Source organism: Lithobates pipiens, unplaced genomic scaffold (assembly GCF_037356315.1).
Source record: "Lithobates pipiens isolate NorthernLeopardFrog02 unplaced genomic scaffold, aLitPip1_a1.2 Scaffold_16, whole genome shotgun sequence".
Lineage (NCBI taxonomy): Eukaryota > Metazoa > Chordata > Amphibia > Anura > Ranidae > Lithobates > Lithobates pipiens.
Window position 1 is genome coordinate 413,213,528 of NW_027507748.1, and position 12,128 is coordinate 413,225,655.

Below are 12,128 nucleotides of genomic sequence, written 5' to 3' on the forward strand. Positions count from 1 at the left end.
TTAACCTTTAAACTGCTTAGAGGGTACTTTACTGTAATAGTGGTAAGAGTGGTTTAAGCAGGGAGCAGAGATAATTTAAAAAAACTATTAGATGGGCACCTAAATGACCTTTAACATACAGTGATATACAATGTAATACTGACATAAAAGCACACACACACAGGTTGCACTTGATGGACTTGTCTTTTTTCAACCTCTGTAACTATAAAGATGGTATGCCCCCCTCCCCCCGACCAATCACAGAAGTCTTTTTTATTAGGTGGGTAGCAGAGAGGAGGGGCAGGCATATATGTGGTGTGCTTCTCTCCTCTGAGTCCTAAGAGTATCCTTCACAAGTGCAATAAACCTGTCCAATGTAAATAATAGAGAAGTCCAGGAAATGGCTTGCACCTCCTTGTATTTATAGTATGCCTGCACATTTATCAAAGCGGCTGAATTGCTGGAATTTGGCTTTAAGGTTTCCATAGAAAGAAGACTGCCGATCTAACCTATAATGATAAGATCAGGAAGTAAACCCAGGCAAGCAATTGGAGAACATTTAATCTCCATGCAAGTAGTGCCCCTGTTGAGAATCAAGCCCTTGACCTATGCTCTGCAAATACTGTATAAATATAACCAGCTGATAATCATGTCTATATGTTTGTAATTAATGTATTAACCAAGCCTTTCTCAACTGTGGTGCCCTCTGAGATCATCGGGATGCCGTGGCATCCTGGTTGAGAAGCATTTAGATCAGACCATGCTCCCATTGCTCTGCCGGTGTAACAGGTCCTGCACCAACCAGAAGGTGGCTGAGAAGATGTTTAGATGAATGGGAATGCTAGACACACTGTATGATTTGAGTTGACGGTCGAGTTTGTTGGAAGCGTATGGTATAAATAATCTAGTTGTGATGTATACAGGGAAAATGTACCGTATTTATCAGTGTATAACATGCACCCCAAGTTTAGGAGGGAATTTTAAGGAAAAAAAACTTTTAGGAGGGAAGTTTAACTGCTTGCCGACCGCCAGCTTTCAAATGAAGGCCAGGCGGCGCTTGTGGAGGGAAGCCGTCATATGACATCCATTTAAACAGCGCACATCCCTGTTCCTTTGTTGGTAGCGTGTCACGGAAACACCGCTCGCCACCGTGGGGGGTGAACAGTCATTGGGTATGGCTGTTTACCATGTGATCGGCCGTGATGAAGTCACGGTCGATCACAGATGGTTACACCCCCACTGTGCACGTGCGCCCAATCGTGTGTGAGGAGGAGATTGCGGTAACATCTCGTTACCACTTACAGTGTACACCAACACACACTGATTGCCCCCCAATAAAGAGGACCTGTCACCACCCATCATTATATCTGTCACTCACAGCCCATCTGAGTATCCGAGTACCTGTTACAGCCCATCTGAGTACCCGAGTACCTGTCACAGCCCATCAGAGTACCCGAGTACCTGTCACAGCCCATCAGAGTAGCCGAGTACCTGTCACAGCCCATCAGACTAGCTGAGTACCTGTCCTAGTCCATCTGAGTACCCAAGTACCTGTCACAGTCCATCTGAGTACCTGTCACAATCCATATGAGTACCTGTCAAAGTCCATATGAGCACCTGAGTACCTATCACCGCCCTTCAGAGTACCCGAATACCAGTCACCAGGCCATCAGAGTACTCAAGTACCTGTCACCAGCCCATCAGAGTACCCAAGTACCTAACTGCAGCCCATCAGAGTACCAGAGTACCTAACTGCAGCCCATCAGAGTACCTGAGTACCTATTTGCAGCCCATCAGAGTACCCGAGTACCTATTTGAAGCCCATCAGAGTACCCGAGTACCTATTTGCAGCGCATGCCTCATAGAATATACGTTGGGGTGTTTGCTTTCCAAAATGGGGTAATTTTGTGGTTAATTCCATTGTCCGTGCTCAAGGACCTTCAAAAGTGTGATTCTACTTCAATGTTCGGCCTCTCTATGTGACCAGGCTGTGTAAAAGTCCTACACACGTGGTATTGCCATACTCGGGAAGAGTAGCAGAATGTGTTTTGGGGTGTAATAATTTTTGCTATATACATCCTATGTGTTAGAAATATCTTATAAATTGACAACTTTGTGTAAAACAAAATGCGTTTTCATTTTTTTGCACATTTTCCAAAAACTTCTGGAAAAAAATTAACCATTCAAAAGACTCATTATACCTCATAGATTATACGTTGGAGTGTTTGCTTTCCAAAATGGGGTCATTTTGTGGGCAATTCCATTGTCCTGGTACTCCAGGGCCTTCAAAAGTGTAATAGGTGGTTGTGAAATGAGATGTAATTTTTGCTTGTAGAAAGCCTGAAGGTGCTACTTCAATGTTGGTGCTCTGTATGTGGCCAGGCTGTGTAAAAGTCTCACACATGTGGTATCGCCGTAATTTGTTGTATGCATATGCTGTGTGTGAGAAATAACCTGATATGACAATTGTGTAAAAAAAAAAAAAAAAAAAAATCTTCATTTTGCTAAGAATTTGGAAAAAATTACAACTTAAAAAAACTCACCATGCTACTTACTTAGTACCTTGGAATGTCTACTTACTAAAAAGGGGTCATTTGGGGGTTATTTGTACTTTCCTGTCTTGTTAGTGTCTCAAAAAAATGAGATACACCTGATGTACTGAAGGCCTGATCAGATCTGATCAATTTTCAGTGATTGGCACCATCGTTTGTAGACTCTATAACTTTCACAAAGACAAAATAATATACACCAATTTGGGTTATTTTTACCAAAGATTTGTAGCTGTATACATTTTGCCCAAAATTTATGAAGAAAAATTACTAATTGGCAAAATTTTATGACAGAAACAAAGAAAAAGGCTTTTTTTTCACAAATTTTATGTATTTTTTTATTTATAGCACAAAAAATAAAAAACCCACTAGTGATTAAATACCACTAAAAGAAAGCTCTATTTGTGTGGAAAAAAGGATGCAAGTTTCATATGGGTACAGTGTTGCAAGACTGAGTAATTGTCATTCAAACTGTGAGAGCGCTGAAAATTGGTCTGGTCAGGAAGGGGGTGTTGGTGCCCTGTATTGAGGTGGTTAAGGAAAAAACTTACATTTAAATGCCCATCAATGCAGCCTTATCAGTGTCCATCTGCAGCCTTGTGCATCATTGTAGAATGATCAGTGTCCATCTGCAGCCTTGCCCAGCTTTATTGCAGCCTTGCCCTGTCTCATTGCAGTCTGATCATTTTTAAAATTATCTCCGCTATGATGGACATATCACAGGTCCAATAGCGGGACTGGGCGTGACTGCGAGCGGAGCCAAGCCTAGCCGAGTAAACAGTACACTCGGCTATGTGTATCTCGGCGGCGCTCGCTCCTCTCCCCCTCACAGTCAGTGGAGGATTGGCAGGGATCGGCGTATAACACGCACCCACGATTTTCCCCTGATTTTAAGGGGAAAAAAGTAAGTGTTCTATGCCGATAAATACGGTAATTAAATAAAAATAGGGGCTTGGTGAATTATAAATTATTAATAAAAGGGTGGTGCCTGAATTATAAATAGAATTAATAGCCAGTGCCTCCAGCTGTTTACGGGAAATATTAAATAACTTCATAAAACAATAAGAATTTAGTTCAGACACTCTGTATAACACAACAATCACTTTTCTGAGCTCTTTAAGCTATGGTGATCTGCACACGATTTCACCATACAATTTCTGAATACAAACTATAAGAATTCATGGGAAAAGGTTAGCAAATTAATTCAACCTATACACCATAAAACACTAGGGATAATCTATGAGCAAAATATTTGAAAGAAAGAAAAGTTTGTAGCAATACTTTTGCCTATATCTCACCACTTCCTCCAAAGAAAAATGCTTGAGGTATTATGGGATGAGATGATTGTTCGTCTTAGGCAGCAAAAGATCAGCGATATCAGCAGTGGTCAGCGAGCAGCAGACTTCTCGGTGTAATCAAGGAAGGTTTTTTTTTAGCCACTTACGGACTGCCCACTGTCGTTATATGGCGGCTGTTCGAAGAGGAATATAATTGTTATGGCAGCAGCTAGCTACCATAACTCCAACATCCTCTTCTTCAGTGGGCAGACCACTTTCAGATAAAACTGGTTTCTGTGGCGGATTGGCCACAAGATCAATTTTATTGGTGGTGGGAGAGGGCCCCCCCGCCGCTCTCTGGTGCCCTCAGCTGCTTACTAGAGCTGCTGGCAGCAGCAGGTGCGATCGCGTCATTCTCCCTGTTAGGTATGGAGATGAGTGAGGGGAAGATGACCCCTACCTGTCTCCATACCATTGCAGGGCGGAAGCAACATCAAGATGTCACTTCTGCAACTTTTTTTTTTTTTTTTCAAATGACATTAAAAAAAATTTTATTGCATTTTAGTGTAAATATGAGATCTGAGGTCTTTTTGACCCCAGATCTCATATTTAAGAAGTCCTGTCATTTTTTTTCTATTACTTGGGGTGTTTACATTCCTTTGTAATAGGAATAAGAGTTACACTGTGAGTGACAATGTGAGTAGCGCACGCATATGGAAACAGTGTTCAAACCACACAGGAGAGGTATCACCGCGATCATTAGAGTGAGAGCAATATAATTCTAGCCATAGACCTCCTCTGTAACTCAAAACATGCAACCTGTAGAATTTTTTAAATGTCGCAAATGGAGATTTAAAAAAAAAAAAATTTTAAAAATTGAGAACTTGTTGTCTTATTTTTTAATTAAAAAAAGTGTTTTTTTTTTTCCAAAAAAAGTGCGAAATTCGTTGTGACAAAAAGTATTGCAATGACCGCCATTTTATTCTCTAGTGTGTTAGAACCCCCAAACATTATATATATATTTTTTCTAAGTAAATTTCTAACAAAAAAAAAATTTGAACTTGTAAACAACAAGTTTGAAAAATAGGCCCAGTCTTAAAGTGGTTGACAGAGTATTTTTCCCCAAGCGTCCTCACTGAATTTGATATGATTTGGAACCATTGTCCATATTGTCGACTCCTCAACCAATATTTACTGTTTCCTGATTGATGGGTAAAAAGTGGGTGGTAACTGGCCATTTCTCTCCTGACCACTAGGTGTCAGTTCAGCCACAGAATTGAGATTCAGACTGTCTTGTACATCTGATATGAAATTCGAATTTGTCTGAAAGAATTAATATGAGTGATATTGAAGTCGATATGGTGGCTGCCTGCTTTCATAACGCTGGTGCACTGTTCCAATATAGTGTAATTTGCTGGCCATAGGAAAATAGAACCTTTGTAGATCTCCATCATGATGCAAATATAATTTATTCATGAATATAACTATTTTCTTCATTCATCTGGTAATATTTATACAAAAGTAGTATTACAATCTGTTTATAGGAATATATCATGTCCTTTGTAGTATGGTGTCTCATGAAACGACACTTGTGACTTGATATATGAAAAAATTCTGTTTGCGAGTCGTTCCTTTTGAAGAGAATGTGGATTTCCCCTTGAAAACTTATGTCAGTTTATCATAACTTGCTGTCTTACATTGATGACTTCTGATATGCATTGTCCCTTGCACATAACTCAGTAATTTAATATATATATATATATATATATATATTGTAATGTTCGGGTGATTAAGCACAATTGGTAGATGCACGTTTTAGTCTACATCAGGCAGGCGTTTTATGGTTAAGGGTAGCCCACGTTTATTATAAGAAAACAAAATATTAGTTCATCCAGTAATCCCACGCAGGGGTTTAAATTCATTCAGCACACAAATGAACATACCAAGCCACCTGGCTCTCAATTGTCAACAGTTCCTCTGCTTGCTCCCAACAGATTTGTCAACTCTTTCCAGCCCCCTGGACTCACCGACTTCCTTAGTCTTCCTGACTCTCAAGGTTGTCAGCCTTTCCCAGTCCCTTACACGGACTACAGTCTCCCACAGGGCAAACCACTCTTCAACCAGCAGCAAGCTGCTCACACTCCTCCACACCCATCTACAACTTCCTGTCTTGCTTTTTAAAGACACTGCCTTAACAGGTGGGTTAATCAATTGTATTCCCTTAAAGAGAGCACAACCCAAACAGAGGGGAAATATAGCGTCCTTCCAGGACCCAGCCACGGCGTCCATTACATATCCCCCCCCTGTGTTTCGATCCGGAGGGAGGAACACCAGCACCCATCATGATGGTTGGGACACCTCTCTGCTGGCTGTCAGCCACGTAGGCCCAACCTTTTTTCCGGGTGCGCTTCCAGGAACATTCCCCCCTGGATCTTAACAGGTTCCTATATTGTCCTATACTCAGCCTTCCTCTTCTTTTGGGGTCCCTGGGCTTATTCACTTTTCTTGGGGGAACTCTGCCTTCCTTGAGCCCTCCTTTCAACTTACAAATACCCATTTTACCCTTCACCATCTGTATTTCAGGTTCAAAACAGTTTCTCTTGTTACCCATGGCAACCAAATCATTGTTTGCAGAACGAACTCTTAACAGATCACAGCTTTCCGTATCATCAGTGCTTGTTAGAAGAAGACCCGAGGAGGGACTACATCTGACGGGACCATAGCACAGCTCCACCTCACCCGTTGTCCAACACTCCATGGGTACTTGTTCTAACAACCTACCCTGACCCAAGCATAAACCATTTTTTCCATGTGAACACATTACATTGTTATGGCAACCAATATTAACACTTTCTCCCATAGTGTCTCCGGGCACCTTAACTTGTACCTCTGGGCCAGTGACAGAAAGCATCTCTGCTACTGCTGAGTCCATTCTGGGCCGTTCCTTCTCATGAGGCCTAGCGGGTAAGGCAGTATCTGCGCCCTCTACTGACAACTGCTCCGCCGCACCTCGGACCACACCAGCAGAGATGTTTCTAGTCATCGCATCAGACGGAGAGACCTCTGATATCTCAAGCAGTTCTCTCGCGTGCCTTCCATACCAATCAATAACTAGAAGTACGCTCACAGAGAATCTGGAGATCCTGTGCCAAATGGTTAACCATTGGTCCCACCAATTCCACTGTTTGTCATGGTTTCCCAGCACTGCCTGTACCACCTGGCTCCACCCATTGGTGCTACGCAGCACCACCTGGTCCAACTGCGGCGGAGATACCCAAGTATACAGTAAGTTCATCTTTACCAACTCTAGCATTTCTAGTAAAGTTTCTGTCATCTCTAAACATCCCATGTCTAAACACCAGAACTTTCTAGGGTCCTTTACCCTGTCCAAGACATGGAGGGGCTCAGCGACTGCAGGTTGAGAGGGTGAGACATTTGAAGAGACCTCATCCTCCTTGGAGGTACTCATCATCACAGCTTGTTTCTCCCCTGGAGAGCTGTCAGACACATGTCTCACACTTATCCCTTCTGCACCAGTGTTGGTGAGCCTCTGCAGGTCATTACAAGTCACACTATCACTTTGATACTCCATATCATTTAGCTGTAGGGCTGTGGACAACACATCTGCGATGCCAGTGCCCTGAACTGTTTCCTCAGAGTGGAGGGCAGCAACCTTTGCAGGGACCAAGACGCCCTCAACCACCTGCGGGTCGGCGATCCCCCTGTCTGGCATAGCAGTTGTGTCCACACCCTTGTTACTTAAGCTAGCCTTATCCAGCATGGCTAACAATTGTTTGGCCCAGCTGTCCCAGTCCATTGTGGTTCCCTCATGGGTGTTCCACAGCATTGCATCACCTGCTGTAGAAGGCCGCACAAAAACCTGGGATTCATTCGCTTTAACTGCACATTCCTCACTTCTATACAGATCATTTTGTAACACCACACTTTTATCAACGTTGCATTGGGGTGATGCTTCGTCACCTAAAACTTGGTGCAGCACACCATTCTGAACACCTTTTTCTGGTGGCACTACAGACACATCCAGCTTTGTATACTCAGCTTTTGCAGGCTGAATTAACCCCTTGCCCACTGGGCTACACGTAGGGTTGTGGGGCTGCGCCCACACTCTCTCACTGTGTGAATTAGTCCCCCCTTGTTCCACCAGCATAGCACCAGAGCCATCCTGGGCAGCCTCTGACTCCAACACATGGAGACCCCATGAGACTTCCATGGACAATCCTGTGCCTCTGCCTGTCATGGGAGATCTCCTACTCTCATCACTGGTAGTGAACACATTACCAACCTCACTCTCAGATATGACATTACAAGAAATACATGTTTCAATGTCATTACACTCACAACGTTTAGCAATAGTATCACTTTTGTTAGTACGATCATTAGCATTCTCATTACATGTAGACACAACTGCTGTTTTTGTGGTTTGTTTATGAGCCACCATAACCTCTGAGCGACTCTTCACAGCACCTGCTCTCTGTAAAGGGGCACTTTTGCCTATTTGGGCAGCTCCATAGCTGACCTGGGAAACTCTCTGCTCCAACACTGCAAGCTCCTTGGAAGTTTCCCTGGGCAACCCTGCAGCAGCTATCACTAGGGAACATGGTACCAGCACTGTTTTGGTCACCCCTAGCTCAATTTTCCCAGCCATTTGCTGGATCATAGCAGGCATATGCAGAGTCCCCATGTCCTTTTCAGTCTTTAGCCCTGCGTCTATTTGGGCTTTACGCGGTGCCTCCCCACTGCTCTGGGTAGCACACTGCAGAAAGTCTATGTCCATTTGTACTGCGGATCTCCCCACTGGACATACTCCCACTTCACTGGGTTCAGCATCATAAACTGAAACAGTCTTACCAGTTCCTGCAGCTGATGTCATAGCCTTCACTTGAGTGCGTTGTCTCACTGGTGTGGTGTCTCCATAGGCTGACTCCCCCATGTGGCCATGGAGCAAAACTGCAGCCTTTCTGGACCCACTGACGCCCCCTGTAGGTAACACAAGATCCTTGTTGCTAGGGGTAACTGCAGACTTGCGCTCCAAAGCTGGTTGGCTATAACTCATGCAGGATTCAAGCTGATGTACTCTCCTTTCGGGACTGACCCCTTTGCCTAAGCGGCCATGACAGAAAACCTTACGTTTCTCTGGATTTCCAATTCCTAGGACTTCCGGCGACACTTCTCCCATCCTGGAGCATTGCTGGCGGCCCATGATACGATGGAACTCTCCTCTAAGAAGGATTTCCTCTTTAAACTTGCGATAGTCATCCTGGCCCCCATCCATCAAATGGTAAACCGACCGGAACTCTATCCGCAATAAGGTTTGCAGCAGTTTTGGCCACCGGTCCCTAGGCCATTTTCTCTTTACAGCAACTTTTTCAAATCTTACAAGGAAGTCTCCCACCTCCTCTGTAGGCAGCATGGGTTGCACATAGTCAGAGGCCAAGATCTCAGCCCCTTGCAGTGCACCCGACTCTTTGCGATTCCGCTTGAACCATTCATTCGCTGTCTCACATGTCACTGGCCCCTTTTTACTGGTCCTACAAGGTGGAGACATCTTCTCAGGCCATGCTGAGCTCACTTCTTGGCATCTCCTCCATGATTGGCTCTCACTCGTTGCCATTGGATACCACTTCTGAGGACACAGCTGATCACAATCATTAGTAGATGAGCTCCAGAATTCATCAACCTCCCATCCAGCTTGGTTATTCCACAAACATTCCTGTGACAAGGGGCAATGGGCAACAGCATGTCCCCACTCACTACAACGGATGCAGCGCAGAGGCCTCCTTGCGTCATGCTGTGGCACCTTTGGGCTCAGGCTGCCAGGAACAACATCCTCTTTAACTTGATTAAACATGAACTTCTTGCTTTTTGACTGCCTCATCCTTGCAATCACATGCACACAGCAGCTTGTAACAGTTCTCAGCAAAGAAGGAGAAAAAGAAAAAAAAAAAGAAAAAAATCTGATGTTTGATTCTTCCTTCACAGGTACACAACCCGCATGCAACACAGTCCATCAAATAAACGTATACACAATGCTGTTCGCCTGGCTGCCACACACAGCTAGCAGTAGTTCCTGATGCGACTCACCATGGAGCAAGGACCCGGATTCCACCGTCATGCCCGCATTCGAGCACCACTTGTAATGTTCGGGTGATTAAGCACAATTGGTAGATGCACGTTTTAGTCTACATCAGGCAGGCGTTTTATGGTTAAGGGCCTGGTAGCCCACGTTTATTATAAGAAAACAAAATATTAGTTCATCCAGTAATCCCACGCAGGGGTTTAAATTCATTCAGCACACAAATGAACATACCAAGCCACCTGGCTCTCAATTGTCAACAGTTCCTCTGCTTGCTCCCAACAGATTTGTCAACTCTTTCCAGCCCCCTGGACTCACCGACTTCCTTAGTCTTCCTGACTCTCAAGGTTGTCAGCCTTTCCCAGTCCCTTACACGGACTACAGTCTCCCACAGGGCAAACCACTCTTCAACCAGCAGCAAGCTGCTCACACTCCTCCACACCCATCTACAACTTCCTGTCTTGCTTTTTAAAGACACTGCCTTAACAGGTGGGTTAATCAATTGTATTCCCTTAAAGAGAGCACAACCCAAACAGAGGGGAAATATAGCGTCCATCCAGGACCCAGCCACGGCGTCCATTACAATATATATATATATATATATATATATATATATATATATATATTTATTTATTTAGTTAGGTCCATATATATTTGGACACAGGCACAATTTTAGTTTTTTCAGGTATTTACCAAAACATATTTAAGCTATAGTTATATAATGGATATGAGCTAAAAGTGCCACACTCGGGTTTAATTTGAGGGCATGTACATCCAATTCGGAGGAAGGGCTTAGGAATTACAGCTCTTAAGAATAGTCACCCCCCCTTTTCAAGAGACCTAAAGTAATTGGATAATTGAATCAAAAGCTTTTTCATGGCCAGGTGTGGGCTACTCCTTCGTTATTTCTTCATCAATTGAGCAGGTAAATGGTCTGGAGTTAATTCCTAGTGTGGCATTTGCATTTGGAATCTATTGCTGTGAACCTACAGTATATCATGCGTTCAAAGGAGCTGTCCATGCAAGTGAAACAGGCCATTGTAAGGCTTCAAAAATGAAACAAATCAAAGAAATAGCAGCGACATTAGGAGTGGCCAAAGCAACAGTTTGATACATTCTGAGGAAAGAAGAATGCACTGTTGAGCTCAGCAGCATAAAAAGGCCTGGACATCCACGGAAGACAACAGTGGTGGATGATGATCGCAGGATCATTTCTATGATCAAGAAAAACCCATTCACAACATCCAGGCAAGTGAAGGACAACCTCCAGGAGGTGGGCCTATCATTTTCAAAGTCTACAATCAAGAGAAAACTTCACAAGAGCAAAGGCAGAGGGTTCATCACAAGGTGCAAACCATGCATAAGCCTGGAGAATAGAAAAAAACTGATTAGACTTTGCCAAAAGACATCTAAAATAGATCAGTTCTGGAAAAAGCCTTCTTTGGATGGATGAAACTAAGATTAATCTGTACCAGAATGACGGGAACAAAAAAGTGTTGAGATGGCTTGGAACAGCTCGTGATTCAAAGCACACGTCTCTAAAACATGGTGGAGGCAGTGTGATGGCATGGGCATGCATGGCTTCCAGTGGTACTGGGTTATTGGTGTTTATTGATGATGCGTCAGAAGCAGACGGATGAATTCTGCACTGTTTAGAGATATACCAGCCCAGATTCAGCCAAATGCAGCAACGTTGCTTGGATGGTGCAGTACTGATGAACAATGATCCAAAACACACTGCAAAGGCAACCCCGGAGCTTTTGAAGGAAAAGGAGTGGAATATTTTGTAATGGCCGAGTCAGTCACCTAATCTTAACCCAATTTAGCATGCATTTCAGGCAAAGCTAAAGGCAGAAAGATCCACAAACAAAGAACTGAAGACAGCTGCAATTAGAGCCTGGAAAAGCATCAGAAAGAAGAAAATAGTCTTTAGTAATGTCCATGGGTTCCAGACTTCAGGCAGTAATTGTCACTAAAGCATTCTCAACAAAATATTAAAAATTAACTTTTTTTTATCATTATAGTCATTTGTCCAGTTAAAATGGGGAAACTGTATAAAAATGGTTGCAGTTCCTAAAATGTATACTTGATATGTATATTCAACCCCTTGAATTAAAGCTGAACGTCTGCACTTCAAATTCATTTGGATTGTTTCATTTTAATTTTATTCTGGTGGAATACAGAACCAAAAGTATGAAAAATGTGCCTGTGTCCAAATATATATGGCCC